Here is a 12,932-nt window from a genome sequence, read left to right on the forward strand (position 1 = left end):
GAGCGTTATCGCCCTGTGTTGTAAGACTTGCTCTTGATTTAGGCTGCAAGCCCCTTGAAGGCAGATATTCTTATTCATCTTTGTCTTCTTGGCTCTCAATACTGTGGCTGGCATACAATAAGCACCTGATATTTTTGAGTAAACGAAAGATGCCTAGAGCCATTAAGGGAGCCTTCACTGAGTAGGTCAGGATTAAATATGATGCTGAAACTCTTGGGCCAGGTGACTCAGAGAGGAATGTCCATTGTTTCCCACGAAAACCCGGAATCAAAATACCCAGAGGATGCTAGGCAGATGTTACTACAACTCAGCTTTGCATAACTGAGAACTCGTAGAGCACAGACGCTAATCCCCTGCACTTGGAATTCTTCCTATTTGAAGAAGGAAAGCGCACCTGACAGATGGATTAATGTTCAGGCAAACTGTATTTGCACAGCTGCAGGGGTCTTCCTCAAACAAGATGTTTCAGCACTCCTCTCTTTATGCAGGAAATTTGATGACCAGGTGGAAATATTAGATCACTAGACAGAGCCTGGAGAACTGTGGGAAGCACCACGTCCATTAAAGAACATCATTTATAAAAGTTCCTTGAAAGATTTCCCTGTCCTTTATGGGGTGTGTGTGTGTGTGTGTGTGTGTGTGTGTGTGTTTATGTGTGTGAAAGTTTCTTTAGGTTATAAATCAAGACCTTCAGAATCCACCATGAGTCAGAGAAAAATGGCAGCCTTGGGGCTGAGCCTATTTGAAATAACAATTGTAACAGAAGGGCATATGGGGGAAAAGGTTATGATGTGCTATATATAGTTCCACTTTCTGAGGCTTTCCATGATTCCAGCACCCTTCTTTGGCGCAGGTGAACTGGTTGAAGGATCAAAGTCAACTGTTAACAAATAAAGTAAAAAGAGGAAAAGGTTGGGCACGTGGAGAAAAGCCGAAAAAATGTCCAAATACTCTGTCTTTTTCAAAAGGACAAAAAGTCCGTGCGTCCCAGGATCTCTGGGTCTGGCTAAGGAAAAGGAAACATGCTTTGCTTCTATGTAAACACACCTTCACATCTGTATTCAATGGCAGAGAGAGGGAGGGAGAGAGTGAGAGAGGGAGGGAGAGACATACATCAAACTCCAGGTCAGGGACACCAGCGCTCCCCATCTGAACAATCCACTGCTAGCACGCTTCAGTAGGAACACCCTAGGAGGTGCAAACTGCGGCAGCTTTAAGAACCAAAAGCAATACAATACACTGACGAGTCCAAATCACATACGGCCTCTGCTCTTCCAGGTACAGAGGGGGAAGGGTGGGCACATGGCTGTCTAGTCTGAGGCCCTAGATCTGCCTTAAACTGCAAACGTCCTTGGATTTCCAGTTAAATGAGACAATTAATTCCTTTGGCTGAATGTGGTTTAAGTAGGGTTCTGTCACTTGCCAAAAAAAAGTCTTACCTAATACAGAAATGCAGAGCAGAGCTGGAAGTTCTTAGCTTGGAACCCAGACAACCTTAGCTAAGTTGAATTGCAGAAAACAAGGGTTACCTGGGACCCTGCAGTTGGAGTTGACAAAAGGGAAGGACACACTGTCTACAATCTTACCGAAGCTTCTTCCGAGCAACCCTCACGTGCTGTACAGTGCTGTCTTTCAGGTTTGCAGGCATCTGGGTTCTTTTAAGACAGCACAGAGGCTTAGGGGATCCATAACCAGCATTTTGACCTAGTTTTCTCCTTTGCCTCCCCTGAGTCTCATGCCACTCCCCCGGGTACAGGCCACCGCTCCCATCTTTCTACTCGGCTTCTTCTTACTCTTTGCCTTTCTGCAATGTAATACCCAGCACGCTGTCCTAGTTAGATGCCTCCTAACCCATCTATCCTGCCACACAGCCTGCTCCCCCAGACAGCTGAGACTGTGCACGCTCGTGTAAATTCCTGGAGCCCAGTATGGAGCCTGCCACACTAAAGTTCACGCTGAATTTCATACGAGGCTCAGCTCACTCAGACTCGCTCTCTGACCGTCACTCAGCATCCAGCCTCCACCTCCTTGGGACCCTCAGAGACTTGCCTGCCTCTGACCTCAGTCTGCTGCTGTTTCCTGCTTGCCCTTATCAAGTGTAAATAAAGACTCTTGTCTGTACACACGCTTGCTTATTTATTGAATACTTACCAAATAAGCACTTAGCTATTTTAACCTATCCAACCCTCACGACAGCCTCTCCATCTTACAGAGGAAGACACCAGGCCTGAGAGGGTGTGACTTGCCCGAGGTCACCCGGGTGGTAAGTGGAGTGGCTGAGGGGTTCAAAGCAAACAGCAGGTTTTGAACTCAAGTATTATCTGCTCCTGTGGGCCAAACATGCTTCATTTATAGTGTCACATTACTTCCGTAACAACCCTACTTGCTATAATTATTAGCCCCATTTTCCAGATAAGAAAATTGAAATTCAGTAAGCTTAAGTTATCTGCCCGAGGTCACCTGGCTGCTAAGTAGAAAAGCTGAGTTTACATCCCAGGATGTTTGAACCCAGAGCCCACATCCGTTAAGCACGTCTATGACCTGACTGTTGCTTATACCAGAGGACGCTACCAGGTCATCTGAGCTTTAATTACCATTTGATCTTCTTTTTATTGTTTAATGGGTATCACAATATCTACTTCATAGGATTGTCGTAAGCTCTTCCGTCTATGTTTGTAAAGTTCTGAGACTGTTTGGCATATAGAAAGCACTCAACAAACGTCAGTTATCATTATTGTTTGCTGAGTGCTTCCTGGGCCAGACGCTGCACTGAGCACTTTACTTGCATTTCTGCATTTACTTCTCACATCAACCTCCTGAGGGAGGTACCAATAGGATGCTCATTTTGTACATATGGAAACCCAAGTGGAAACTTCGTGTGTTTGCTTCACACTCAGCACAGGGATCCCTAGATAAGTAGGCCTATTGCTCTAACCTTTACTTTAGAAAAATGTCGATTTGCCAAATGACCTCCCTCAGTATTGGCTGACAATGATACTGCGGGATGTGTTCATCCATTCATGGGTAACTACCTAGATATGTGGTAGCCCTGCCATTAAACTTAATTCCGGTACTAACCACTCAGAATTACCACAGACCCCACAGGTGGAGGGCTCAGTCCACAAGACTGCTCTAGACTCCGGCCACAAATAGGGTGGCCAGGCTTTTTGCACTCTGCTTGGCTGACGACAGTTTTGAAGGTTCCCATGGCCACCCCCTCAGGTTTGATAATTCACTAGAATGACTCATAGAACTCAGAAAAACACTGGACTCACACTTACCATTTTATTATAAAGGATACAGCTCAGAAACAGCCAAATGGAAGAGATGCACAAGGCGAGGACGGGGTGGGAGGACATAGCTCAGGATTAGCCAAATGGAAGAGCCGGGGGCAGGGGGCAGAGCCCCGACGCCTTCCCAGGGCAGCACGTGGCTGTGCTCCCCAGCACGGAAGCTCTCGGCTGCCTGGTGCCCACGGCTGTCCAGTTAGTTAGCTGTTTGACAGCAGCGCGGCACCAGCTGTGACACTTTCACTTAGAAACTTGCGATGGTGGAGAGGGAAGAGCCCACTGATCCTTGGATGAACTGTCCTCTTCTTGGGTTCTGTTGACTCCCCGTCTTTCGGCGGTTCCTGGACCATGGGCCTCAGCTCTGTAGAGGAAGGACTTGCACCTCCACAACTCTGTGGGCTCAAACTGGGGAAGCAGAAGCTGCTGAGAGAAGGAAGAAATCACATGCTTACTGAGCTCCCACGGTGTGTGAGCACCAAGCGCTGGACACATGAAGTTAATCCCACTGGAAATCACTCTGCACCTGGTCAGCTGGAGCGCTCACCAGCTAAAGATGCAAACCCTTTCCCTGTGCCTGTGCAGCCTGAGGCTGCTCACCAGGGTGAACTGGCACAACATGAGGAAAAGAGCTGGAAATTCTCTAGTTAATTTCAGCCTTGTATATTATTCAGGTTGCCAAAAAAAAAAAAAAAATCCATCATTGGGTCTGAAAAAATATGGACCAGTGTCTGGATAGATTAAATAATCCAGATGGCTGAGTGAGTTACTACAGCAGAAAATAAAGTGGTTTCACCACCAATTGAGCCAATCCAGAAAGTTCGGGGATAACAGATTTCTTTACCTCGAATGACCCGATCTCTTCTCTTCTTGGTCTGGCTGGCTTAATTTCACTGTACTATCGCCAAATCTTACTTCACTTGGGCCGTTTAAATAGTCACAATGTTGCCTTATTATATAAAAGATGAAAAGAAATGAACAACCAAAATTTGTCGGCGGAGAACAAACAAACTTTGGAATAAAGGATTAATCAGTTCTGTCACTCTCCCTTAGGCAGCAAAAATCAAGCCTCTTGTTTGGGGAAATCCTGCTGGATGGGACAATTTCCACATTGCCAGGCTGTTTTTGTTTTTAATATCACAGCTGATTTGCTGTGGTGGAGGCTGCTACAAGCTGCTGGCACCATCACTGGTTACAAAATGTGTCTGCCAAACCGCTTAGGGTCGAGGGAGCCATACTGTATTCTTTGATGGTGGGCTTCGTTGCCAGGGAAAAGACCTGCATAGAAAGAGGCCCATTTATCTTCTCCCCTACACCTCCTTGTGACCTGAAAGAAGTGAATGTACCAGTTGTCCTTGTGGAAAACAGTGGCACAAATTCCTGCGCTCCTCTCCATCCAATCCTGCTGTTGGAGACTTTCAGCGGACGTTTTGGCCGTCGACCTCCTCCCATCCTCGTCCCTTGGTGCACATGGCAATAGAACCCCAGGAAAATGCAGATGGCTCACCCCTGCCACCTACTTGTTTGAGAGACACAAACGACCGCGGCTGCCAAAAGCTTTTGAATCCATCATTACCTGTCAAACACTCCTGCCAGTATTCTTCTAAGAAGGAAAACTGTAAAATCAGAAAGACACAGACAAAGTTATAAAATGTAATTCTCTCTCTCTCCTGAAAAATCTCAGATCCGTGTGCTGTATTCCACGGGTGATGATTATTACTGTCTTTTTTTTGTTTTTTCTTGTCTCCATTCACAGATGTCAATACATGGTGAACGGTTTCCAGAAACTGACTTCATTTGCAACTGAGAGCAGAAGGGGAAGGGAGCCCAAGCCACACGGGCATGCTGACAGCGCGGCGTTCTCCACTCAGAGCACAGCCGCATGCTGGTCGACTCCTGATGCCAAGGCAAGAGAGCAAGGGCCCATTATTTAAGGACACGTTTTAAAACAAGAATTCAACTGTCATAGTGCCTACCTCCTCCTCTCTCCTTCTAAATCCCACTTCAGAGAACCAACGTCTCCCATCAGGGGAAACAGACAGTGATTCAGAGGTAAAGGTGAATGAAAATGAGATATTTTAATTCGCTTCAGAGTTGTTTGTGGGGAGTGATAGTTTGTCGAGTGTAAACAAAGGAGAATTTCCTTCTCAACCTTGGCTACTGACATCAGTGAATAACCAGACCAGAAGGGAGGAACTAGGAATGAGATGAGCGCTGCGGCCATCACACGTTTTCACTCAGTTCTCCAAGTGATTTGTCTCCACTTTTCACTTATTTGCCTGTGCATTCCTTCAATGCAGAGAATTTACAATGGCTTCAGGAATTAAAATTCTAGGTAATTTTTATTGCGCTCTTATCAAGAACCAGACGCTGGTCGAAATGCTTTACTTATATTAACGCATTAAATCCTCACTAAATGTTACGATGCAGATCCTATTCTTATCCCCATTTTACAGAGAGAAAAGGGAAACACTGAGAGGTCAAGAAATTTGCCCAAGGCAACACAGTTGGCGTGTGCAGAGCAAGGGTGTAAACTGAGGCAGTCTGACTCTCTACTCAGTGGCTTGCTGGCGGGGTAGTGTTAGAACAGGGCCTGAGGGCAGCCAGGCAGCTGCCCAGTGAGCCATTTCTGCTTCTGGCGGGTTTATTTTCATCCCCTGCTGCCTTCTTCACAGGAGAGTTTGGGGAACGAACACGGGAAGTGTCCTGCTGGCGAGAAGAAACCGATGACTCACGTTGAACAGGGAGGAGGGGAGAAAACCCTTTCGAGCCACAAAGATACCATTTTCCTCACCGGGAGGAGGTCACCGAATGCATCACAGGAGAGAAAGGGATTTTGAGAGGTCACATGGATAATAGTCCCACCTTTGAGGAGGACACCCACTGCCTGAAAAAATGATCTAAAAGAATTCTTGCTGCCGCCGGGGGATTGGGCTACTTATGCTGACCTGTGCCCAAGAGCGTATGCTTGATTAAGGTTCCTGGATGTCCTGTTGGGTCTGGCCTTTCCAGGTACTTTAACGGCCTTGAAGAGTATCCGAAAAGTCACCTGGAGCAGGCAGATGTGGTCCTAGGTCCCCTGTTGACAAGCTGTAAGGGGCTTCAGGTGACTTTGTGTGGCGCCAGTCTGTGACTGTTCGGGACGCCAAAAAGGTCAGAGGGCTGGGCAGCCTGGCAGCGACGCAAAGCTCCGTATTCCTCTTCTGTTGTGTATTTATTTACTCCAACAAGTTTTCCTGAGTGTTCCTTTGAGCCAGTCACCAAGGATACACAGACACACAAGGCTTGATCGCCAGCCCCCACGCTCAGGGAGCCGAAGCCTTGTGAACTTTGGGAGAGCTTCTCGCCAATCAGGCTGTGCAGGATGTGAGGCGAACAGTTTTCCATTTTTCTCTCTTCTCTTATGCTTTGTCCTCCAGGCCCCATCTCTGTCTCCTACTTGACTGGTTGATGACTTTATGCTGATCCAGTGTTAGACAACTTCCAAATACTAATGAAAACTAATAACAGCCCAACTACAGAAGCTCTGCATAGGGCGGCCGTTCCACCCTGAAGCAACCCTTCGAGGTGCTTTTGTTATCGGCCTTATTTCCTACAGAAGGGAACTGAGGCACAAAAAGGGGAAAAATGAGCCCGAAGTTAAAATTTTCATCAGCAGTAGAACCAGGCGTTTGGCTTCAAGGCACATTGGAACAACCGCTGTTGTACGTTGCCTGCTGGACAATGCTGCCATTCAAAAGCATCTTTCAAGAAGAGGTAAGAAAGACACGGACGCAGAGATGGGGAAAGACGCCAAGCGATAAATCATAGCAAGAGTCAGCATTCGGTGGGGGAATTAGAAGTGATCTCAGATCCTCAGAGCCTCGCCACTGGGTGGGTATTATTTACACAGCAGGAGACGGATAGGACAGAATCAGGGTCTGCATCCAGGTCCTCTTGCCCATCTTGTGCCCCTGTTACTGCATCATCCTGCTTCCTGGTGACAAGCAGGATCGCACGGGCACGAAGACAAACTCTGCCTCAAAATGAAAGAGCCCATCATTGAGATGGATCGGAAGAAACTACAATGGAATGAAGAATATCAGAATTAGATCATCTGAGAGCTCTCTCAGTATAACCATTAGCCTCATGATTTAACCTCCAGCAACGTTCCCAGGAAAAAGGTGGAAGCAGATTTGGGAATTCAAATGACTGATGCCCTCTGGGCCCTCCCGAGAAAACACAACTAGAGGAGAATTTGCCTGAACGCCTAGATGTTGAGCCAAGCACTGGAAAGAATCTGGAGAATAGAGATGTCATATGCTTCTTCCTTCAGTGAAGTCATTGTCTAGGAAATCACTTTGCTGGCTCGACACTGGCATTTTGCATTGTTTACCCATGTCAATCAGATCATAATTTGCTTCATCAGGGGGACCTTCTCAGCGCTAAAGAGTTGGAAACGGCTCTGGGACCACAGAACTAGTATAGCTGGAGTCTTGCTGCCTCCTTGGTGATGCAAGCCTGTCGAAGTTGTCATTTGCACTCAGAGAGCTAGCTGTGGTTAATAGAAAATAACTTCGCTGGTAACGCAGACACACACAGAGACACAAACGCGCATGCTGTGTGGGAAACCACAGCCTCTGCTCTTGTTGTGAGAATGTTCCGTCTGTTCTAAATCCTGCACGAACCTGCCACCACCCTTACATATCATTCTTTGAGTTGCTCAGTGTAGCCTTTCACTTGTCAGTGAGTCTTTTTCATCCATGATTTTTTTCCATTTCTTTTTTTGAAAAGATTCTTGCTTTAAGAGGAGCTGAATTTCCCCTGCCCATTCTTTAAAGACAAGGAAACAAAAGAATAAAAATAGATCATAATAATCACACTCCCTGGCGTACGCTGAGCTAAATGCTTTGCATGTATTAGCTCATTTAATCCACACAAAACCCCTAATGAGATAGGTACTATTATTAACCCCTTATTAAAGGTGATAAAAGACCTAAGTGACGCAACTTGCCCGAAGCGCAGGGACCCAGCTGCAACCCAACTCTGGTCTGATGGACCTCAGCTCACCTCACTGACCCTGCAGCTCCCTACCTCCCTCTGCTTCTTCAAAGGATGCCAGGCTCTGTTTAGCGGAGGGTACCCGTTTGTAATTCCGAGTTATGTTGGAACGGATAAAGGAGGGAATTTTTGGTACAACCCTTATTTCCCTGTAATTCTAGCATGAGGATTCTGAGATACGATTTCATTTTCCCAGTTACTTAAATACCAAGTTTATAACCTGCCACTTCCATTGCTTTGTGTGCTTAATCGGAATATTTTCTTTAGAAAAAAAAATGTATGTGTCAAAAGAAATGTAGGTTCTGTGAGAGAGGAGTATTAACTAAGGTAGCCTCAGAACCAAGAACATGTGTCTGCTCCGTGGTAAGTGAGCCGTAAGTATTTATTGATTAAATGGATGAATAAGAGGTTTAAGGAGTCACAAAGATGGCTGTCTCCCTGAAAAGATCACAATAAACTCCTGGAGGTCCCCACCAAATGCTGACCCCTAATCGCCCAGAGGCCGATCATTCTGAAATCTGGGGCTAGTGTTACATTTATTGAAAGGTCCCCTTACTCCTGGCTGAGAAAACAAAGTCACATGTGTTTGTGTTTCTGTGCTAAGTATCTATGTCTCTTTGGAAATAATTACAGGGTCTGACAGAGAGGAAAGGAGGGCTGGACAGTCATTGTCACTTATAGTTGTCACCCTATTAAAGCCATGGGCTACGTGGTTCAGTCCATGAGAAACTGGAAATTCAAAGTGATATCACTCAAATAGGAGTTCTAACAAGTTGTAGCATCTTTCAGGCAACATAAGTGGGACCATTATTAGTATTATAGAAACCACTGATTTTTATATTTTTATATGTTATTTATATTAATAAAATCATCAGTAACCCTCAGTTCTCTCCTACGGACTGAGAAGTCTCCAGAGCAGCTCTTCGTCCTCTCCAGAACCATCTCCCTCATCACCTGCTCTGTTCAGCCCCCGTAATCCCTCTTAATTAACTCCTCCTCATCTCCACGCACTGCCTTCCCACACAAAGGACTCTCAGGAGGTTATTTCCTTACTGCTTAGGGTTCTCTAGAGAGCGAGGTTTCCTCTGTGCTTTCTGTCTTTTCCCTTCATCTGGTCTCCTAATTCAGCATCGCCAACGGAAGAGCTCTCTGTGGAGGATGAGGAAGGGACAGAGCAGGCAACTTCTGAACTCTCTTTGCACAGAGAGGAGGGGAAAGGCTGTGCAAACACACAGAATGAAACTTTCATCTTTTCACTCATAAAATAACTGTTGTGCCTAGCTAGAGTATTTCTCCCAACTCTACAGCAGTGTTAAGAATCCATTAAAATCCTGTTTCTCAAATAGCGTATATCTATCTACCAAAGAACTCATACTCTCCAGAGAGAAATGATATTTATAAATCCCTAGGCCAAGCGCAGAACAATGTTTCGTCACAGCTCTTAGCTTTCTACATTATTTTGCAGCTTATTTGCTACTTCAAACCTGCCTTCAGTCATTTTGTGCAAAATAGACTGAGGATCTAAATCCCTGCCCACAAGTAGGTTTAGGATCTGCAAACCTTCTCCTTTTCCAGCACAGCCTACTTGGTGGGCACGGAGCTCGCTTGCTGTCGCCACCCTCCTTGTGCACGTCAAAACTTCTCATTGTCACATTTCTGCCCAGATATTAATAAACACGAGTGGGAAGGAGACAAAATGCATGAAGTCTGCTCAGCCTTTCTAAGCCTGTGGAGCTTCCCCTTGTGCTTTGGCTGAAGATGGGGTGAAGATTAGGCATGCCGGGAGCCCAGCTGTCTTAGGGAAAAACCCTGAAGCGAGGACATGCCAATTAAAACGAGTTTCTGGAGGCCAAGCTGGAAACCTAGCTGGAACCGATTTTCATGCTACAGCACCGCCATCAGGCCTGGGTGCACCAGGATAACAAGAGGCAGATGGCTTTCAGCAAAATGAAAACTTTGAGGGCACCACACATATGGTCCCAGTTCCCAAACTTTGAATGCGTTTGGCCCCTGAAAATGTTTCTATTTAATCTCTCCCTAGCAAAAAGGCAATGAACCCTCAAGGGCACCATTTTAAAAAAATAAAGTTGGTCCTCGCACCTTTGCAGATGCAAACATTTATCAGTCTTGGGGGCTGGGGAGTGGAAATTTGCCCCTGGGAAGAGAGAGTTCTAGGAATGGTGCTCCATTTATGGAAGGAAGCAGGAGATGTAGATCTCAGAAATGACAGACCTGCAAATAACTGTTTGCAGAGATGGCCTAAGGAGACACTGGAGCCCCGGCAGTCCGAGGGCTGGGGGCACGAGGGCTATCTAGATCAGTGGTAGCATCCGGAAAGCCTGGGACCACCCTCAGCCTGCAGGTTACTGGGTACGCGAAATGTTTAAAGAAACTCATTTGAAATAAATTGATGCTGATATTTTACAATTAGGAGATTTCACATGAGAAATATTCAGATTATTGATTTGAAAAAAAATTAGAAGACCTGGGCACACGCTTCTGCACGGCCCCAAAATGGTAGAACTGAGTCCCTGCATGTGCTCTGACGTTTGCCGTGGCCCCTTCATGCCTGTTTTACTCATTTGTGTTACCGTCCTTGCCTACAAAACCATGAACCCCTTCGTCCCGGCCCAGTCCTGGTTTGGCCGCTTACAGTGGTGAGTCCGTGGACACATCACTTAAGTCTTCTGAATCTTTATCTACTTATCTTTATAGCGGAGATAACACCTTACTATCACGTTGGGAGAGTTAAATAAGATATTGCATGTAAAGGGCTTTGCTCCTGGCCTGGCACTTAATAGGTACTTACATTTATTGACCATACATATCAACCACTGTTATCATTAATGTCGTTCTTACTGAACAAGCTTGTCCTAATCCTTCTATCACTTCCCTTTTTAATAAAAATGAGGAGATATGAAAGTCATGGCCACAGATACAAGCCTCCTGTTGCCCAAATCTCCTGGGTCACTCGATGTACCTTGGAAAAATTAGATTATGTAATTTGCCTAAAGCCATATATAAACTGGGCAACTGTCTGTTTCAACTAACGATCACAGGGGACAGAGCTGAAACTGGGGGTCCATGGAGGCATGCCGCGGTGTGGGGCAGGCCAGAATTGATGCAGAGGTCCACGGCCCCACCTGGTTAGTTAGGTAAGGACACCCACTACTCACTACTGAGAGTGCAGGACAGTGAAAAGACATCACCGCTGGGGGACATCTGGGTTCAAAAATCCATCCATCCTCATCACCACTAGGCCACTTTGGTCCTAGAACTCCTCTGAGTTTTGAATTCCATTTCATAATTTGTAAAATAGAGATGGTGCCAGCCTATCGTGCAGAGTCATTGTGAATGTTAATTAAAATAATGCGCATTTAAATGCTTAGCCCCCAGTAAGTGCCCGATACATAGTGATTACAAATAGGAGTCAGAATAAATTATAATAGGTCATCTATTGAAAAGGGTTAAAATCTTAACTGAAAAAATAATAGTCCCTAGGAGAGTGAGAAAATTAAGTGTTGAGCTATTGCAAAATGTAATACACACCACGCCAAATGGGTGTCATGCACTTTCTGAGCTCACTGTAATTACCATTATTTACTGATCACTATTTCCGTTAATGCCTCATTACTCTCAATGGCATTGCTGATAAGGCTTCAGGGGGTTTCTTTGTTTGATCTGTATTTAAAATTGGCGATGCATGTTATACTCCTAATATGTGCGGTATTACGCCTCCTTTTCATTTTAATTTGCTTATAAAAATTCTGCTTTCGCCTGCTTTTCTACTTCAGTCTAGCCTTAGCTGATTAGAACTGAGAGTGACAAATTACACGTGTGCAGTCTGTTAAAAACACTCTGGCACCCTGACGTTCTAAAATTATTGGGTATGAGTGTGTCTTGGTTCTCAAAGTGGCCAGAGTGTATGCTCAATCCAGTCTCTTTTCTCTTGAGCAGCCTTGCTTCTCAAGCCTTTCTCTCTTTTTCACTTTTGCTACAATGGAGGCTGAGGACAGCATTTTAACCACCTAGAAAACAACCTGCAGTGGTAAAACCAGAGAGAGACTGTCCAGCACCACTGCATCATGACGGCCGGGAGAAGGTGAATTAATTAATCATGCAGGGCTGACACTTATAAATTTGTATCATGAAGGTGATGAGTCCAAACTGCAAGTGTGATTCCCCATACAACCAATTAACCCGTGATGAAAACATCTTCCTTTAGTGCTCTGTGTCCTGAACGAGTTTGCTTCATCCTGGGAGGCTGGGTTGACTATGTCTCTTCTCCTCAGAAAACAGCTCTGAGCATCTTGTTTGTGAGGCTGAAGACCAGTGTCAGCTTTGCGTACAAATGCTCAGCTTTTCCTTTCCTGTGTCCGTGTCCCAGTGTGACTAAGAACATTGTCTCAATGCCGATGATATATTAAGACAAAGACAAAACTGCCTTGACATTGGGGGAAAAAATTGGAAGTCTTTAAAGAGAAAAGCAAAACTCAAGATGGCAAAAGTAAACCTTAGACACAAAATAATCATGATGATAATTATTATTAATCATGATTTCATGAACTGCTTGCTTTGTTTTGTTTTTTTCTTTTTTAAAGTTTA

General features: G+C 45.3%; 1 long non-coding RNA gene across 1 annotated transcript; it reads right to left on the reverse strand.

Moving 5' to 3' along the window:
- Positions 1-3,271: 3,271 nt before the first annotated feature.
- LOC141577101 (uncharacterized) lies at positions 3,272-12,552 on the reverse strand. The gene is made up of 2 exons (XR_012505674.1): positions 4,132-12,552; positions 3,272-3,713 (listed from the first exon to the last, which is right to left on the reverse strand). It is a non-coding gene; the product is annotated as an uncharacterized LOC141577101 (long non-coding RNA).
- Between the last annotated feature and the right edge of the window lie 380 nt (positions 12,553-12,932).

Source organism: Camelus bactrianus, chromosome 3, assembly GCF_048773025.1.
Source record: "Camelus bactrianus isolate YW-2024 breed Bactrian camel chromosome 3, ASM4877302v1, whole genome shotgun sequence".
Taxonomy (NCBI): domain Eukaryota; kingdom Metazoa; phylum Chordata; class Mammalia; order Artiodactyla; family Camelidae; genus Camelus; species Camelus bactrianus.